At 39.3% G+C, this 18825-nt stretch overlaps 2 protein-coding genes across 5 annotated transcripts in view; one reads left to right on the forward strand and one right to left on the reverse strand.

Moving 5' to 3' along the window:
- Positions 1–18234, reverse strand: part of KIAA0825 (KIAA0825 ortholog) — a 233203-nt gene extending 214969 nt beyond the window's left edge. For all 3 annotated transcript variants that reach the window (XM_054283549.1, XM_054283548.1, XM_054283547.1), the window contains exon 1: positions 18159–18234. The gene's annotated coding sequence lies outside the window, so the exon portion shown is untranslated. The remainder of the gene's footprint in view (positions 1–18158) is intronic.
- Positions 18064–18825, forward strand: part of SLF1 (SMC5-SMC6 complex localization factor 1) — a 34063-nt gene continuing 33301 nt past the window's right edge. Inside the window, exon 1 of one of the 2 annotated variants that reach the window (XM_054283550.1) lies at positions 18064–18118. The gene's annotated coding sequence lies outside the window, so the exon portion shown is untranslated. Of the gene's footprint in view, positions 18119–18335; positions 18402–18825 lie in introns of those variants that run through there. The other variant, XM_054283552.1, reaches the window with a different exon arrangement.

The following is an 18825-nucleotide window of genomic DNA, read 5'->3' on the forward strand; positions in this document are numbered from 1 at the left end:
TGGCCACACCATTTCTGATAAAGACCAGGATGCCATTGGCCTTCTTGGCCACCTGGGCACACTCTGGCTCACGTACAGCCAGCTGTCAGTCAGCATCCCCAGGTCCTTTCCTCCTGGGCCACTCTCCAGCCACTCTGTCCCCAGCCTGTAGCGTTGCACGGGGTTGATGTGATCCAAGCGCAGGAACCAGCCCGGGCCTTGTTGAACCTCACAGCGCCGGCCTGGGCCCCTCGGCCCGGCCTGTCCGGATCACTCTGCAGAGGCTGCTCGTGCTCCAGCAGATCAACACTCCTGCCCAGCTGAGTGCTGTCTGCAGCTTACTGAGGGTACACTCAATCCCCTCATCCACACCAGCAATAAAGACATTAAGCAGGGCTGGAACCCATACTGAGCCTTGGGGATTCCCAGGAGTGACTGACCACCAACTGCAGCACCATTCACCCCCACACTTGTTACTGTACAAAGCTGACTTGTACTGATAAATAAGAATTCCAGCCCAGTTTCATAAATTGGGCCCTGAGTTGAGACAGGGAGTTTCACCAATTTTATTCCATCCTGGACTGCAGATATCTCACTGGTCAGGAGCTGGCCTGTGTGAGGATAGGACCTGTCTAGAACCAAGAGTTTTGAATTCCCTATCTCCTTGAGGCCCTAGAGCCTAAGAAGGCTCTCAACAATAAAATACACTGTTTGTCACATGGACTTCTGAGGTGTCTGTGTTATCCTTGTCTCCAACCACCAACCCCATGGAACACTTGGAATGTGTTCAACATAGTACAATACACACTCTGGGCCCAACCCAACCTTCCAGTTCTTAACCCAGTGAAGCGTGCACTTGCCCAAGCCATGGGCTGCCAGCTTCTCCAAAAGAATGCTGTGGGAGACAGTATCAAAAGCTTCACTGAAGTGCAGGTACACAATATCCACAGCCTTTTCCTTATCTACTAGCCAGGTCACCTGGTCATTAAAGGAGATGAAGCTGGTCAAGAAGGACTTGCCATTTCTAAACCCATGCTGGCTGGACCTGATCCCTTGTTAGTCCTGTATGTGGGATGTGACTGCACACAATATAATCTGTTCCATAACCCTCTCTGGTATTGAGGTTGGGTTCACAGGCCTGTAGTTCCCTGAATCCTCCTTCCAACTCTTTCTGTAGTCATGTTGGCCAACCTCCAGTTGTCTGGGACCTCCCCAGTTAACCAGAAGTCATGATAAATGATGAAGAGTGGCTTGGCAAGCTCTCCTGGCAGATCTCTCAGTACCCTTTGGTGAATCCCATCCATCCCCACAGACTTGTGAATGTCTCAGTACCACAGCATGTCACTACTTCCTCCTGCACTGCAGGGGGTCTGTTCTGCTCCCTGTCCCTGTATATCAGTGCAGGGGACTGGTTGTCCTGAGGATAACAGGTCTTTATGTTAAACACTGATGCAAAGAATGCATTAAGTACCTCAGTCTTTCCATCATCCCTGGTGACAAAGCTTCCCCCTACCTATCCAATAAAGGATCATTCACCTGGCCATAGTACATGCAGATGTTGTGTCCCTGCTGCCCTCTGGTACTAATGCCGGGCTTTAACACTCTCTGCAGATGGAGATCTGGACAGCTGTATGTTTCTGAGGGAGCTCTCTGGGCCACCCCGCTCCTTCCAGCAACAGCTTTGAACCATACAGAATCCGCCGTTGGGCCTGTTCTACTTGGGTGGGCAAAAATCACCAGCAGAGCTCACCTGAGGAGCTGGGGAGTGCCCATGCCCTCCAACATGCCCTGCTCACACAACCTGCTGCGACAACTGCTGCACGTCACCTCAAATGATGTGCTTATACCCTTGCCTGAAGTAACTGTATTTCTTAATACCACATCACACATAGTTTCAGGCTGCCATTCCTTTTTTATTATGCAAGTCCTCACGCTTGCATCATTACAACGGATACCAGAATAGCTGTCAGAAAATAATTCTTTCTTGTTTAACTTGTTAAAAAGACATACCTAGTGAATCTGATGTTATTCATGCTGCTGCAGCTGAACATAATTTAGTAACAGATAACAGATTTCTCTGGATATTGGTTTTAAGAGCTACTCAACATCTAAAAAAAAATCTCAGTTCAAAAACTACTCAGTATTTTTGCATAAACCTTCTGACAGATTAAGGAGTCATAGATAAAAATAACATAAAGGTCCTCTGTGGTACAAAAATAATTGTAGAACACTAACAACTACTAGAGAAAACATTTAGTAGAGAAAAATACAAAATCCTGTTGCTTCTCATGTACTTTTTCATTTAATTTCAAGTTCATTTATGTGCCTTCTGAAATGTAGAAATTTATTTCACTTTGACATCCTGTTAAGATGTTTTAAAACTACTGAAAAAGCTTATTTAGTGTAATGCTCCTGCTTTTTTTTTTTAATACATAATTTTACTGTTCCAACAAGCTTTCAACAACAGGCAGAAGGTTAATGTGTTACTTCACCAAAATTCAGCATTACTTTCTAGCTGCAGTGGTTCTGGGAACAAAAGCCTTTACATACTACCAAAACAAGTCATCACCTTACACAAAACATTGACAGAAATGTAAAGAGGAGATTATCCCTTAGAAATTAACAAGAACTGTTTAATCACCCTGTGGACTAGTTTTGAGTGACATGGCCTCCATAGAGGCCCAAAACCCTTTGGTATCCCTCATTTCTTAGGAGATGTCCTTAGGGAAAGATTCCAATCACTTTCCCTTACATTTATATGAATTAGACTTTGATGGGAGAATGGAAAGAAAACTTCTGCTAATCACAAATACTGGTGCTACATTGTTTCTTTAAAAAAATTATAAAGACACGCCTTTGCCACGACTGAAGGCTCTGCTCTAAAATTGAATTATACAAGGAAAGGGATATGAGTTGAATTACACATCTCACTAAGAAATGAAATGTTAAATTACATTTTCACAGACTAAATTATGCCAAATTGTTAAGATGTGCACTACACCTGCAGTAAATGCAGTAAAAATACTATATTTTATAAATTGTGAAATGCATTTCTGTTGTTTACATTAAGAAAAAAACTCACTACAACCATTACATGATAACACGAACAAGCAATCTGAAATTAATTCTGGAATTATACAAGATAATCAACACTCACTGTTGCCAGGTGTAATCCCTCTGATCTGCCATATTCTGAAGCTCTAAACAATTATCTTACTTTTTGTACTTAAAACACTGCAAACACTGAAATGCTAGGTTTTGAGTTTATTATTTTCCTCTTCTTACTCTTCAGATTAATTCCACAGATGGCAAATAGTAGGAAATGTAGTTTGATTCAATTAATCTCCCCTTTGATGAATACTAGACAACAAGGAAACAGAGATGGATTTCAACAGAACAGGGATATTCTCAAAATTATGGGAATTGGGCTAAATACATGGTAAAACCTGTGTATTCAGGAAATACAGCTCTCCCACAACCCCAACTAACCTAGAGTAAGTTTAACTAAGTCTAAGTCTGAACTGAATTTTAAATGTTCTTCTATTTTAGAGTACTGTAATTTGTGATTTTTTTTTTTTTAATTTCTGTGCTTGGAACTAATTGTGTACACAAAGCATCTAAAGAATACCACTGAATTATAGAATCTCTTGAATTGCAAAAGACCCACCAGATTCATCAGTCGAACTCCTGGCCCTCAGAAAAAGACACTCCAAGAGTCACCAATGTGCCTGAGAGCACTCTTGGAACACTTCATGAGCTCAGACAGACTTGGTGCAGTAATCGTTTCTCTGAGCAGCCTGTTCTAGTGCCCAACCATCCTTTGACTGAAAAACCTTTTCCTCATGTGTAAACTAAACATTTCCTGACTGAGCTTCATGCAACTCATTTCCTTGAGTCTTGTCAGTGGTCACCACAGAGATCAGCACCTGGTCCTCGGCTTCTCCTCATGAGGATGTTTAAAATTGCAGTGAGGGGTCCCCTCAATCTCCTCTTCTGTAGGGTGAATGAACCAAGTGACCTCAGCTACTTCCTCATAAGACTTTCCTTCCAAACCCTTTACCATCTCCTTTGGACACTCTTGAATAGGTTAATGTCTTTCTTATAATGTGGTGCCCAAAAGAGCACACAATACTCAGGGTGCGGCCCAATCGAGTGCACAGCAGAGCAGGACAATCACCTCTCTTGACCACCTGGTGATGCTGGGCCTGGTTTGCCCCTCTGCCCGTCAAGGCACACTACTGACTCGAACTTCCCATTGACCAGGACCCCAGTCTCTTTACACAGCACTGCTCTCCAGCCTCTCACTCCCTAGTCTATGCACACATCCAGGGTTGCCCCATCACAGGTGCAGAATCCAGCACCTGACCTTGTTAAACTTCACACAATTGGTGACTGACCATCTCTCTAACCTGTTGAGGTCTCTCTGCAGGGCATCTCTGCCCTCAAGGGAGACAACAGCGCTTCCCAATGTAGCATAATCTCTAGACTTACTTTCAAGTTCTGCATCGAAGTGTTAATGAGTAAGTTGAAGAGAACTGAGGATGGAGCCCCATGGAAGCCCACTTTTGACTGAACACTAGCCTGATGTCACCCCATTCACCATAACCCTTTGTGCCTGACTCATGAGCCAACTGCTCACCCATTGCATAATATGGTTATTCAGCTACAAGCCAAACATTCTGTCCAAAAGGATACTCTGAGAGGCAGTATCAAAAACCTTATTGAAGTTCAAAAAGATTACATCAACTGGCTTTCCTATATCATATAGATGGGTTACTCTGTGATGACATGGATACAGGAGTAAATATAAATATATAGATGACATTTACTTCCATGTAAGATTGTCTTTACATATATTTTTTTAAAATTTTAATGTGGCTATCTGTGTTTCACATTTCCTCATACAGCCCACATCAGTGGGCTTTCCTTTTACATTGGGTTCTGAGTTACCTGAGCATCTTTAGCAGTGTCTCAACTGTGTTTTCACCATCTCTTCTCATTACAGTCCTTATTTTGCAAGTTTGCAAACAACTCTGTGCAACCTCTTTTCCCTCAGTCAGTCATTCTGCTCCCTGATCCCTTCTGTTCTGCTAGATGAATCACTCTGGATGCTAATATGCTGCTCTCTACTGTAAGATAGGTGAAGATGACATGCTAGCATGGCTTAACTGTTCAAATGTTGCATGACATTGTTTGAAAGATACGAAGGTATGGCTATGCTAAATAAGAGCAAAGGCTTTCATGTGTCACCTATTTTTTTTTGAATTCCCTGTTTTCCTATAACACTGTAAGACTCTACAGCTAAAAACTCCCAAAATGCAATTTTTCACAAAGTTCCCATACCGGAAAATAGAAAAGGAAACCAAATAGAAATGACAGCACTCTTCAAACTTAACTAATCAGATGTCTTACTTTTGCACTAACTAGTCTATTCAAGAAATGAAAGTTTACCTATACAACTAAGAGATTAAGAAAGGATTAAGATTAAATAATACATTGTATATCCACTAGACACCAAAAGATGCATACAGTTGGTAGTTAATGTATCTTCAGCAATTAAAAATTCAACTATATGAATATTGCAATAATTTAAGTTTCTAAATTATTTATCTCAAAGTGGCAGAAAATATCACTATTTAAAAATAGCATACAAGATGCAAGTGATGAAAAATTGATGTGAAATAGCAATCTAAGACTTGAACTCACTTTAAGCAAAACTATTAATGCAAAAAAATTCCCACCAATTTCAAGTCAATGCAAAAAGAAATTTCATGGCCCATGGCCCATTCCACCAATTCTTAATTCTTTTCTGCTACACTTCCCCTCCCAAACATCCTAGTGAAAATAAATGTTGGATGGTGGTCTGTTAAGACAGAAAAATAATCTCTAACTGCATTTTACTGTATTAGCTGGTTAATATAACTCCACAGTGAAACTAACATTTAGAATCTATCATATCAATGTAGTCATCATGATCCAAGCTGCAAATAATAGTGTGTCACTGTCAATTTTGCTTTCTCACACTTTCTTCCCTTCACTTCATCTGATTTTAATAATCCCTGTCAAACCACAAACAGTCCAAATTACCTTCTTGACACAGAAGCTTTCAAGGAAGAGACAGAATCTCAACTTTCATTTAGTGACTACAAAAGCAAGCTGTCCAACTGGACAAATATTATTTTCACTCTTGACAATCTCTGTAGTAAAGCATGCTTTTTAATTTTCACTGAAGCTGCCAAGGGTTTCAGATAAGCTTCTTGTTCAGCATAGACTGACTCACAGGATTAACAAACCAACAACTGTAATTGTGTTTAAAAAATCCAGCAGTTTTGAGGGAAAAAAAACCCTCAAGAAATGACAATCACATGTCATCAGCTAACTGAGTTAAGAAAAAGATTATACAAATAATTTCAATTTAGTAGATCTCACAGGATGTTTCAAGATCATTTTACATTTCAAAGATTGACCAAATGGCTGTTCCTAACAATGTAATATAAATCAGAATTTCAAGGAGGACAAATTTATATCCAAAGACACTAACAGCAATACAAAAAAGGTTACCATTTGACAACGGGAAATATGTTCAAGGAAAATAAATTCCACAGAAGAATGTCATCTGCAACCATTTTCCACTCTGTTGGCTTGTCCTCAAAGTAAGCTCAAGAATATAACACTCTGCTTCACCTGTATCAATTTAAAACTGACTTCTCTGATGAGATACAGTATTGTATAATTAGCATTATGGTATAAGTTTATGTGACTCAAAGTATAATACATTTTAATACAAAAATTTTCTTCACATAGACACACTGGTCTCTAATTATCTGAATCTTTTAGCTGAAAGCAGTAATCAGGTTTTGAAATGCAACTAGATGCCAAAAAAGAAAACATAATAACCAAGATGCTTCCCATCAGAAGACTCATGGGAAGTATTTGTTCAAATACCTCAGATGATTGTCCAATGCATGAACTTAATTTAAGCCTAATCAAAACCATTTTAAAATATTCTTTGACAACTAGTCTGTATATACCAAAACAATAAAAGCCCATCTTTGATGAATCTCTAAAATCACAACAAAATGCAGAGACATATGCATACATGGTGTTTAAAGTTCCGCAGCAAGAGAATTATGCTTTCTACTACTTCTACTACTACAGAAGCCTTATAGTGCTCTTACAACAGCTTGGGCTGGTAATTGGCTCTTCATGAAGACTCACTCATCTTCATGGCCAGATATCTTCCTGCTTGCCTTCTAATTCTGTTTTTCTTCCTAGAGAAGAGTGAGAGCTTCAAGAGCTTACTGTTTTCCTTTAGCACAGCTAGTTAAGCACAGTCTTGATACTCAGCAGTATATTGATTCTGCTACAGGTCTGCATCAGATTGATCTGTATATTTTTATTCTTAAAAAACTATCAAAAAAAGATCACTTAAAGGAGGAAAAAAATTAAAAAACACAGACCAAAGGTATTGTCTGTTTTAATTAAAAGGACATTGATTTAAGCCTCTTTATGTGAAGGTCTGCATCAGATTGATCTGTATATTTTTATTCTTAAAAAACTATCAAAAAAAGATCACTTAAAGGAGGAAAAAAATTAAAAAACACAGACCAAAGGTATTGTCTGTTTTAATTAAAAGGACATTGATTTAAGCCTCTTTATGTGAAGTGCTTAGCCCTGACTATGACTCGACTTCTAGTTAATTATCAGTTTATATTCACAGCAGAACTCATGACTGCTGCCAGGTACATTAAAAATCCCACAGATTATATATGATTTGGGGTGAAAAACTACTGAAGAGAATAAAAATAGAAGATACGAAAGACATCTGTGGAACACTATATTAAACTACAAATATACTGACTGACATGTCTACACCACATCTAGTTAGTGATTATCAAACTACACATTGTGCCTAACTGCTTTTCAGTTCTGTAACTATTAGGTAAGATAAAAAAAATCTTAAGGCAGAGCCTTCTCACTAATTCACAAACCATACATAAACAAGTTTTCCATCTAGTTTCTCAGTGCTAGCCTTTATCTTCCCAGAACACTCCCTCCATATTTCAATTCAGTTTTGCTACTTGATAACTTTACAAAATTATAAGATCTTACATCTCTATTTCTTTGCAGGATGAACAAGTCATCTCAACTATGCTGCTACAATAGCAAAATGACACACAACCAAGTGGCAATTTTAAAAAATATTTATCCTAAATATTTTTCCATTCCTGTTGAAAAGAATGAAAGGAAAATAAATGAATAGTTACAGTTAAAGGAATTCCTTCTTATCAAAGACATTGTAAACAATAGCTTTAAGCTCCAGCCTAAAGCTCCTTATCATAGAGCAACAAAGAGTCCCACAGCTGTCAGCTCAGGAAAGAAATATACTGTATTCATGGTGAAGTTCATTTACTTTTATACTGTTACTACATATGCCAGGGAAATGCCACACGGTTCAAGAACACTCAGAGATAGTTCTAATACATTCAGCCATCTCTTCTGGGAAGATGCTGTGTCAAGAATATTATTTCAAGGTAGGATAGAGGCAAGAGCACAAAAAGGGAGAGAAATAATAATTACTAAATGCATTCACACTGGGAAAAAGAAATAATTATTCGGAGCCAGACCAGGTCATAAATTACTGTGCAAGAAGGAAAGACAATGAGCTGATTTGTGATGCAGAAACAGCTTCGTCCTCCCTATCTTAAAAAATCTATTATTAAATTTATTTTAGATTCTTTAGTGCCAAAACCACTTAGCCTTTGGTTTCATGATTAAGAAGACAAGTGTTCATAAATATCTTGTAAATGAATACCATGCACTGTATTATTTCTTACATAATTACAAGACTTAAATGACTTGTGCAACTGGACAAGAAGTGGAACTGAAATGTAAACAATGTGTACTACTTGCCTATTACATCATAGCAAAACTTCACTGAAAACCAAAAATCAATTTTTGGTCTTTTGAAGGAAGACTACATTTCAAGTTTGTAGAAAGACAGGAGGACATCACAAACCAAAGGTGTAAAATTTTTTTCCAAGGTCACACTAACATTTTAGCAAATTTCTTTTTCCTTATATTAATTTCAAAGAATTTTACAACTTAAAAAAAAAAAGCCATGTAAGATTCAAGGAGGAAATTTATATTACAATCAAATTTTAACTGCCTAAATCTGTAATAACTAAATAATAATAAAGTAATAACTTTAGCAGAATATCCTTCAGAAGCATGAGTTGTCATCAAATCTATTTTTATATAACAGTTCTATAGTGAACCAGAGATTTAATTCAATTATTTTAACCTGTAAGATAAACTGTGCTTGTTGTGACCCAGCCAACAGCAAGTGGTCCCAAACCAAGACTCTCTTCACTGGTACACCACCATGAAGCTGTTGGAAGGACATCACCAGAAAAACCAAAATATCCAATGAGAAAACTAATTAATGGCACATAGTCTGAATAAGAAAGAAAGTATTCAAAGATAGAAAAGTGGGGTAGCATTTATTGAAATGACATTTTTCCTAAGTAAGCTGGTAATAAGTGATAGCACCACACACTTATGCTAATCTTTGGAGTTGAACATTACTTGCAGTACTTGTTTCTGAAGAAGTCAGAAACTTGAAGTTTATTCCAAATAAGTTAAACAAAAGTAAACAGCTTTGCAAATGTATATCAAGCAAGGGTATTTAACAAATAATTTGATTTTTAGTATCAAAGCAGACCAGAATGATTTTTCCACTTTTTTCCTCTCTCACATTGTGCACCAGGGATAAATTTATGACAGTATAAGCACAAAGAAGGTTGTATTGCTCACGATTCCCTGGCACGTGGCAGTTAGGCATGTGAGACAGCACACCCACCAAACCCTGGCTGAACATCAGTGAACACTGAGCTTTATTGTTTGGGGCTTACTTTTATAGGAAATTCAAAACTCCCTGGGTCTAAACAGCCCACGGGTTCATATTTTACGCCCCTAGACCTTGAACCAGTGACATGCTTGCACCTTAGGAAAGGTGTCATTGGTTGAAGACCCTGTCAGTCAACCCAGGGACCAGTTAATAGAACTGGGCTGGGTTTCTTATTTATAACTGGATTAATGCTCAATACAAGCCAGCTTGTAATTAAATGTGGCAACAATTCCCTATATTTACATTACCTGACATAACATACATGTACCCAGTCAAATGGCATCTTAAGAATTTAAAATATTCTAGAGACTACTGTTCTGATTTCAAACAATACCTGAACAGAAAGTTCTATTACATTTAACAGGAAAAAAAAATGGGAAAGCATATGTAAAAAATAACAGAAACTCCCCTGTTTATCTGCTTTTGTTTCACATATTTAAGTAATTAAAAATCTTCTTACAAGCTTTCTGTACACTCCTGGTTTAGGCAATAGTATTCAATAAAATGGAAGTGGTTCTTTATGTGGAAAAGAATTAGGAATTATCAATACTTTGTGGGGTTTTAGCTAAAGTACTTCAGGACTAAAATTCTCATAATTCGTAAGTTCCATAGAAAAATCAATAAAGACATAAGCAAAGGAAGTTTGAAAGACCAGCATGGAAGTCTGACAACAGGATAGCGTTCTTTGACCAATATTCTTACATTTGTGTTTTATATTAAAAACAAAGACAGCAAAGCCTTTACTGTTTCCACTGCTTTTATTATTTTTCTAAAAACAGAAGTTATGCAAAAAAACTGAAACAGAACAAAACAAGCCAAACAAAACAATAAAAAAACCCCACATAGAAACTGACAGTAAGGTTCTAACTCCAGCCCACAAAAGCCAAGAAATTTAAAGTTACTCTGACATTCAATCTTTAAATCATGCAAGGGTGCTTCTTTTTCTTTTTTTGAAAAATGACAATGCAAGGTAATGACAAGTTGTCAGCCCTAACTTTGAATTGCCTGAAGTTTGTCATTTGGTGTTTGTGTCACAACCTTAATGTTATTTAAATGTAGTTTTTAGTATCTATTATTTAAAAAGGTCTACTTTATGACAGCAAAAAGCTTTGATGGCATAAACCTCAAAGTACACTGTAGTGCTGGTATGCCACTTCATTAGAAGTAGTGCATAAAACATATGCTGTTGACAAATCTAATTCATTAAAGTTGAGGTAGAAGCACTTTAAAGCAACTGGATGGCATCATTAGCTACAGTTCCTTTCATAAATTATTCCTCTTTTTTCTTCTGAATGATTTTGTCAGTGTTCCCTTTTCAGACTTGGAATGTTTTTGCCTTAAAGTTCAATACCGTCACCACGTTTGGTCAAGTTAAATAACTAGCTTATTTGCTAACACTGAAATTGTAAGCTGATTACTTCACCCATATTAACTAAAGGGGAATAAAATTAAGAAACAATGTATAAGAGTTTCAGCCTTATCAAACATAAAATTTTAAAATTAAGAGAAATAGAGATTATCTAGTACAACAGAATAACATTGTGGCAGCATTGTTTTATGCCTCCAAGAATTGCAGCAAATCAGGATCTGGAAGCATGTCTCAAACCAGACTGATTTGCTGTAAAAGTTCTTTCAGAGACAACATACTGTCCATTTCTAGTTCTCTGTGCTTGAATACACAAATTTCCTCTTAAAGGTCTGCAAATGCTCTGCTGAATATGCCTGATTAAGTCATCCTGCCAACTATGCCCCTTGTAGCAGTGTGGCTGAGAGAAGACTTGGTCAGGCATGAGAAATACAACAGTGATTATGCGGATGACTACGATTAGAATTAATGCTAATACAGTATCTAAATTTGTCAATCCACTATATAAGTGGGTCTGAAGAGTTGTAATATCATAGGCTTGGCTAGAAACATACAGGTTTACAGTCTTTGACCTTACAGAATGAACAGTTACAAAGCAACAAAGTATCTATGGAACTACTTTAGGATTTTGTCTCTGTATGTGGCTAGATCTTACTGCCTTTTTTACTCAAACCTCCAAAAGTCAGTTCTCCCCGCCTTTGAGTTGGACGTACCCTGCAGGCATCCCTGCTGGGGAGCAGAGGGAGGTGTTTCACACAGAAGCTGCCTGCAACCTCGGGAGACCAGTTTGCCTAGTCTACAGCAACATTTTGTACCCTTTTGCTGGCCAAGGCACATCAAAGTCAATCACAATAATCAGAGCTCTCCCATCTCTGGAATACATCAATTATGCAACCATCCAGACAGTTCCTCCTGCAATTCCTACCTGGTGTTCTTACCTTGGGGTAATTCCCACCACATGTTTTTATCTTAGGACAAATCAAATTGTCTATTAGAGACAATCAAAAGGGAGGAGGTGTTGGAGGTGGGGGTAAGGGAACTGCACACGAAAACATGATTATCTTTTGTCAGGTCACATTTACCACATTAGTCAGCATTTACCAGTTCCATCAGAAGATTAATGACACGTATGTCCAATATGCTACACATAAAATTTTCCTAATTGGTCTCTGCATTAATCCTCATTCTGCTCTTTTTCCATTTTGTTCCCTCTCCTGCCATACTGTCTTTACATGTATATGGAACAAGCTTTGCACCACCAAAACATGGGAAGAGTTACCTGCAGATGGGCAAGCAAGATTTGCAAGATCTGCTGATAACAGGTTTTCCACCTTAAGGGACAAATAAACAGTTACAAAGAACCTCTATGATCCTCTGTTAACCACTCAAACTTCTACTCAGCCCTCGTGAGACACTTCCTGGAGCACTGGATCTAGCTCTGGGACTCCTGACATTAGAAAGGCATGGGCCTGCTTGAACAAGTCCAGAGGAAGGTGACAAAGATGATCACAGTGCCTCTGCTATGACAACAGGCTGAGAGAGTTGGGACTGTTGAGAGTGGAGATCAGAATGCCCCGGAAAAACCTTATCATAGTCTTCCAATACATAAAAGAGAGCTTGTAGTGGGCTGAAACTAGATGACCTTTAAGGTTTTTTCTAATCCATCCCATTCTATGAATTTCACCTTAAGTGGCAAGTCCATGTCGGATACCTATATGCTGCAATCTTATATTCCAGTTACATATTAATAAGAAAACAGAATTGTAACATTCTGGTAGGTATTTTGAATCTTTCTTACTCTTGTTGCATCTACCCTATAATAACTAATGCCATGCTTTCTCCTAACTTTTCTTCAGTATTTTTGTCCTTCCATCCACAATCATCTCTACCTTTTCCCTCTATACTGATCTCAAGTACAGCGAACTGCAGAGAAAGTAGAAAGTGTACAAATAACACATTACCCCACTGACTGTATCTCATATAACTTGATTTTCTAATGTCTGTGACCCAGGGTTCATGTTTATCTGCATTCTGAACATGCTGTTGGCAGTTGCCTACCCAGAAATTAAACTGAGGGGAGAGATGTGTTATTGCAGAGAATAAACCGTTCTGGAATATTCATAGTATATACAGATTGTACTCAACATTCTGTTATTAGCAAAAATTTAATATATCTTCTAGCATTACCTATATTTACCATTTTAAATGCAGTTACTTAGAGAAGAACAAAATACCAAAAGATAAACTAAATGCATTTTACAGCCCAAAACCCAAATAATCAGCAAACACAATGTCAATCAACTTATGGGCATTCTCAAAAAACAAAGAGAAAAAGATGATGAAAGGATTTTGATGAATGAAAAATTGCTGATCACATAAGAATGGATCACCTATGTAGGAAAAAATATTATTAGAAGGCCACCAGAGAAACTACATCACTTAAGTATTCCAGGCAGGCATATAGGACATTTAGGACAAGGCAGAAGAGCAATAATATGATTAAGAAGGTCTAAGAAGCAGTGATAGATTAACTCATGTCACACAATGAAAAGAAACTTGGACTTTATGTGGTAGGACAGTTAAGTATTAAATGCAAAATAAATCCATTTCATAACTATATTTTAAAAGAAACAACCAAAACCTTAGTCCAAGTCTCTCCAAGTGAGAGACTGAAAGTACGCTAAAAAAACACAGTTCACTAATTCATTACTGACTTAACTAATCAACATAAACTCATGTAGAGAAGAGTTACAGAACAAGCTGTTGAACACTGTTCTGTGCTCCCTATGTTTGTCCATTGATTCACTGACATACATTAACAGAAAGTGAGCTGGCAGAAAGGCAGATGAATGCAAGGAGATGAGAAGATAGGCAGAGCTCATAATAGTCATAAAAATAAATGTTCTTTGGAACAAAAATGGCTACATGAAAGAAACACAAAAGATATGTCCTGAGAAGAACATGAAGATGTTTTTAAACATAAGTATTAAGTTATGATAACAGAGAGTTTATATTATCAGTACAGCTTGAGGAAAAGCAGGAACTTTCACAATGCTTGTTCTGCCTTTCCTGTATTCATTAGCTCATGAGAGAAACTACGGGTATTTTTATAGAAAGGTGATTACTACTAAGAAGCTCCCGTAGCTTCTGTGGATTTATATTGTATTATTTCTAATCCCTGTAATCCCTTATCACTACAGAAGAAAATTTAAATTCCTTCAGTTTCAAGAAGCCAGAGACAGTGTTTCGTACTGAAGAAAAAAATGGACTTTAAGTGGCACAAAGTTAGATTTTTATCCACATGAAGGCAGTGTGGAGACACTTCATACTGCTTAAGATTTTATGACTGGTTTTTCAGTATAGTTTCATGATTGTTTATTTTAGAAAGCTGTGATTACTAAATGTTTGCCTATTGCATTGCAAGTTTCATTTTAAAAGTATACATATTATGTTTAGACATAAGAAAAAATCTCCAATTAATAATTTTCCTTAATAAGTCAACTGATAATCTTGTTTGCATGATGGCAAGTATTTTAAGCACATACTACAAAACATATTCCACTAATAAAAAAATCTGTCAGATTATGCTTCACAATGGAAAGATGCTTTTGCATGGACTTGATCACTCTCAAAATGTGCAAGTAATTACATAAGGAATTCACACACACAGGAAGTCAAAAAGCTTATGTGGGACAAATAGTACACATGAAAAAAGATCAAACAAAAAAAAAGAAACCCTAACTTGCAAAGTAAAGGACAAAGTGGCAGAGGCTTTCAGAAACAGACTGAGATTTACAGACAAGCATCAACAGTGATAACATAGAAAGCAGCAGCACCAATAAGGCCTGAAGAAAGATAACCATGTGAAGTAAAATAGCTATTACTGGGAAATGCAAGAAGTGAAATTTCAAGGCAAAAGACATAATGGTAATAGAAATATGCATAGGACATTAAGGAAATAAAAATTTTAAGGCAGAAAGCCTGAACAGCGTAATGAAAATGAAAACTCTTTTTTTCTCTCTAGGTATAAAATTAAAAAAGGAGGTCTCAAAGAGATGGACATCTGATACACTGTAAATAAAATCTTTCTGTGATAGGAGGACAGGAATATTTATTTTTCTGATCTTGCTTTCTTAACGAAGTGGACATGAGAGCTGTACAGCCATTCTTGATCATCCTTAAAATGTAGTTAGAAGGTTTATAAGTCAAATACCATGTGTGCAGTACAGAAAATTGCTTCCTAAATTTTATAGAACATGTTACAGGTACTGTAGAGCGAAATGTGTAAAAGTAGATACTATCTAAAACCCAGAGACAAGCTGCTAAAACATAATTTATAATACTGAGCAACTGAATTGTATACTTGACAAGTACATTAAAGAAAACTAGAGGGACTTAAAAATACATCAGTTAAAAAGCCTGCTCCCTGTGAGACCTATGAGACATAAGGGACACTTAGCTACCTTAATGACATCACAACAAGTAAGGAAAGGAAGAAAATATTTTAGACTTTAAATGAACCAAATAATTGAATCAGGCAGTAAGTGAATTCCAAACTTAGCAGTCATCACTGAAATAATGGTTTAAAAACTTAATTCCTTAAAGTTCCATTTTGGTAACAAACTGCATTTTTGGTAAAATTTTGAAGAAAAAATAGATGTGAAATGTTTGAGAGCTCAGTTATTTTGATTACACATTATTTTATGTGCCAGAGACATGGGGGAAAAAAAGTTAATTCTTAAAGGTAAGAAATGGTCATCATATAAGAATGAATGATTGAATCAAGAATATCCTGAGTTGGAAGGGACCACAATCATCAGCAAAGTAAAACTCCTGGGCCTGCACACGACACCCCAAGAGTCACACCATGTGCCTGAGAGCGTTGTCAAGCACTTGTTGAATTCTGCAGGCCTGGGACTGTGACCACTTCCCTGGGAAGCCTGTTCCAGTGCACAATCACCCTCTGGATGAAGAACATGAATCTAACCTAAGTCTTCCCTGACAGAGCTTCACAGCTTTGCTCACTAGGAGTTAGGTTAGACTATCTTATGCTGAAGACTTCTCCAGCCTGTTAAGAATCCTGTGACATAAAACTGCTGTTAGTTAGCAGTCAAGTAATGAATAGTAGCTAGTCCTAGTTAGTAAGAATTAAACTGTTTAAAATAAAGTAAAATTTTACAAGAATTAAAATCAATACAATCCTGACAGTCCTTTACAGTCCTGACAAATCAATAGTAAAAGTATAAAGGTGCAACAGGTACAAAATAGAAATCTTCATTGTCAATAGACAAGTGGAAGCAATAACTGTAGTCCTAATATTAACTCTAAATATTTAAGATTTTTTTCACTGTCATTTTTGCAGAAAGAGTAGTGACAAGGATTGTTGATGGTAACTTCTTCATGCAAAAAAATAACTGCAATGCTAAGAAAACAAGAGATAGGAAAAGCTTCAGTAAGCATTAAGGGTACCAGAATACTTTTTAAACAGCAAGACAAGAGATATCTGCGGCCCGGAAGAACTGTTTTTCTGTTTTGATATTCTGGGAAACTCAGATTTAAAGCAAGTGTCCAATCTGCTGCCAAATTTTAGATGTCTGCATCTACGTGATTTTGGTTTTTGAAAAACTTATGTTTTATAGCCGTGGTGAGCTCAAAGCATTGCTTCGATTGATCTAAGCTGCAGTGACAAAAACTCACCACTTGTGAGTTTTCTGATACACATCTCAATTTACAGGTCTTAAATATGAAAGAGTATCTGAAATACCTCAGTGAGTACAGGGTGACTTGACCACAACTCAGTTCTCTAAAGAGGTATTTCAACCATCTTTTTTTAATCTTTTTTCTTGAACGTATATATTCTACTCTCAAACTGTAGAAAAAACAAATAAAAGTGTTGTACAAAGCTACCTCTATTTGCCAGGAAGCATCAACAGAGTTCTTGTGCAGTATCAGTTCAGTTCATTGCATGAGAGAGAAATAGTCAGAAGTCATCTCTCAAATACAGAAGGGACCAAAATAAGGAGTGGGACACCGAAAAAAAGTTTTATGAACAGCAAATCTTGGCATTTCTACATTTCTGAATTCTACACTGAGTGCCTGAGGTACAAGATGAATATTATTTTGATCTCTTTGTATTGTTTTGTAACTGAAAAAAAAATCAAGCCTTGATTCTCGTAACCAAAACGTTGCACCAATCTGATCAGGGGGGCAGGAATGCTTTCCCTTCATGAACAGGGCAGAAAACCCTTCCCAAAAATATGTGCCTTGATTATCTGGCTGTAGCACTACCTTCTTACCTGCCCATGTGGCTTTGAAACGTTTCTACGAGACGTTTGAGAAAATGGCTCTGAGGGTCAGAAATCTCTGATCCCTCTCCTCATTCTTACAGCCAGTCTGTTCCCGAGGCAACACACTTCAGCTTGCGTACAGACCGACACACCCCCCTGCCAGACCGCCTCCCACAATTTCAGTTCCGCCGAGCCACAGCCACGCCGATTTCCAGGCTCCCGGAGAAGTCAGCGCGTTTCCCAGCTCGCCCTCCGCCCCCGCCCCCGGCCCGCCTCCCTGCGCCTGGCAGGGCCCCCTCCTCTCCGTCGGACGGAGCACCGCCCCTTCCCGCTCCTCGCTGCAGCCAGGCCTGGAGCGCCACGCCGCCGGGACCGCCTCAGACGGATTTCGGCGCCGCCTTCCCGCGGCAGGTGCCAGCGCCCATTAGCGCCGAGGAGCCCGAGGAGCTCGGGGGCTGCACAGCGCCCTGCCGTGCCGCACGGGAGAGAAGGCGGCCGCGGGTAACGCCGCTGCTCCGCGGGCGGCCGCAGCGGAGCCCGGCCCTGTCCCGCTCGGCGCCAAGGCCCGGCCGCACGGTAAGCTGAGGGGAAGGGCAGCCCCAGCGGGGCCACTTACCCGGCCGGGTTCCCCCCGCGGCTCCGCGCCGGCGGCCCCGGCGACCGCGGAGCGTCAGTAACAACGTCCCGGAACGGCCGCTCCGCCACATCCGGGGGCGGGGCGTGGGAAGGCGGGAACCTGCCGGGCTGCGGCGCCTGGCGGGCACCGAGACGGACCGGACCGAACCGAACCGAACCGAACCGAACCGAACCGAACCGAGGCAGCATCAGCGCCAGCACATTGCCCGCTCCCGTAGCCTCCGTACGTGAGCGCTGCAGGGCTCCCCGCCGCAGCCAGGGCCCCTCGCTTGTCACCTCCGGAGCGGGACCGCGGCCGGCCTGCCGCTCCTCGGCGGCGTGTGCCTGTGGCGGCGGGGTTCCTTCACCCGCGGGGCGATGAGAGGCTGCACCGCACTGCCGGCAGCGGAGCAGGGGTTCCAAGGCCTGAACTTCCGGGCATTTGGGTGCAGAGCCAAGATACCGGACCTGGCGGGCTTGGCCCACTGCAGGCTGCAGTTTGGGGCTCGTTTTCAGGCTTCGTTCGTTCTCAGGCTGCTCCGGTACCGCCTGTCAGGTGTCTCTGCTGTGGCAGGCAGTGAGAGCTTAAAATGTGGGGTACCAGCATTCATTCCTTTTGATGTGTTTTCCTATTTTATTGGAAAAGAAGTGCTAGTCAGGCCTTGCAA

The sequence above is a fragment of the Melozone crissalis genome, unplaced genomic scaffold, assembly GCF_028551555.1.
Source record: "Melozone crissalis strain CALT ecotype California unplaced genomic scaffold, PUWL_Pcris_2 ptg000036l_1, whole genome shotgun sequence".
Taxonomy (NCBI): Eukaryota; Metazoa; Chordata; class Aves; order Passeriformes; family Passerellidae; genus Melozone; species Melozone crissalis.